General features: G+C 40.4%; 1 pseudogene; it reads right to left on the minus strand.

The window, feature by feature from the left end:
• Positions 1 to 721: 721 nt before the first annotated feature.
• On the minus strand, positions 722 to 769 carry LOC140274352 (U5 spliceosomal RNA; annotated as a pseudogene).
• Positions 770 to 1,655: the final 886 nt, after the last annotated feature.

The raw sequence follows: 1,655 nt of genomic DNA on the forward strand, positions 1-1,655 counted from the left end.
AGGAGAGAGCCATAGCTGAGACCATTGCTGTGACATCACACCTGATGGTGCGGTTGGTCCTGGACCATCTACACCCCTTATGAGCGAGTCGATGGGCAACTTGTTGTTTGTTAATTTACTTTAAGTGATTTTGCAAGTTTTCGGGACTGTGGCCCATTTACCCCCGTTTATTTTTTTTGTGAGCTGCTCTGAAAACTTTTGCTTGCTCTATCTACTCAGAGGCCTGCCCACTTGTTGTAGCTTACTGGAGACCCAGGGTTTGGCTGCAGTGTGGCTTGCCTTAAGCCTAAAACTGTAGCAGCAGCACAACAACAGAATATACAACAAGCCAGCTACACAGAGACCCATCTCCCGTTGCAGTGTTGTCTGCTTATAGCCAGGAATTGCAGCAGCAACTCAGCAATTCAATTCAATTCAGTTTTATTTATATAGCCCCATATCAAAACAAACGTCATCTCAAGGCAGTTAAACAATGTAGTCCAGTTCAAACCAACTGGAATGAAATTAATTGTAATCCTAATCCAATGAAATCCAATTAATTAATTTCAAAATAATCCAATTCATTCATATAGAGCCAATTCATGTGCAGGCACCTGTTCATCTACTGTTCTATCACTATGAATTAGTTTATCTATTATCAATAAGGATACTTCTACAACTACTATCAAAGTATGTCCGGGCTTCTTATGTTGTCAGTTGCTATATATGAATAAGTAGGTAGCTCCACGGAAGTCTTTAGTAAAAGGCGAAAGACTTGTACGTTATGAAGAGAAACCAGAGTACGATTATCCGTCACTGCGGGAGCAGGGCATCAGGCTAGTTGGCATAGCCACCTTCCCCATGGTGAGCTTCTCTTGGTTGAGACGCTTGCTCCCCCCCACCCCCTTCTCCTCGGCTGACCAAGTAGGAACAATCGGGCCCTATTCGATGGCTGCAACACCTGAAAGAGATATTGATGCAAGACCCGATCAAAAGCTTTTTCAAAGTCTAAATTTAAGATGACAAGCCGGGTGTTTCTGTCTCTAGCGTAATCAATGATGTCTCGAATCAGTACGAGGCTGTCGGTGAGTTGTCTCCTTGAGATGGCACAAGCCTGGTCTGGGTGAATTACCTCCTCTAAAACAGAGGACATCCGTGTCGCTAAAACCTTGCTAAAAAGTTTACAGTCAAAGTTTAAAAGTGTGATGGGCCTCCAATTCTTTAGTTCAGTCTTATCATTTTTTTTATAAAGTAGAGTCACTATTCCCACTCTAAAACTGTCAGGAAGTCGGTCGAGTTTTTCAAAATCTTTAAAAACATCTAAAATTTCTGATGATAAAAGGTCCCAAAAGGTCAGATAGAATTCTGCAGGAAGTCCGTCTAAACCCGGAGCTCGACTTCTCTTAAAACTTGTTAGGCACTTTTTTTAACTCTAAAGCAGTAAAATCCTGTGTCAAGTGTGCATTCTCTTTTACAGTTTTGTCAACGAATTTTAAAATTTCTGCCGATGTTTCCAAGTGCACTGGTTTCTCTTTGTACATGTTACTATAAAAGGTATGTACAGTTTAAATCATCTCTTGTATGGATTTTGTTAAAAACCCATCTTCTCTTTTTAGATTTTGAATACACTCCTTTTTATTTATAACTTTCTTAAAAAAGTACCGTGTGCATTTTTC

Source organism: Leuresthes tenuis, unplaced genomic scaffold, assembly GCF_036924035.1.
Source record: "Leuresthes tenuis unplaced genomic scaffold, fLeuTen1.0.hap1 SCAF_17, whole genome shotgun sequence".
Taxonomy (NCBI): Eukaryota; Metazoa; Chordata; class Actinopteri; order Atheriniformes; family Atherinopsidae; genus Leuresthes; species Leuresthes tenuis.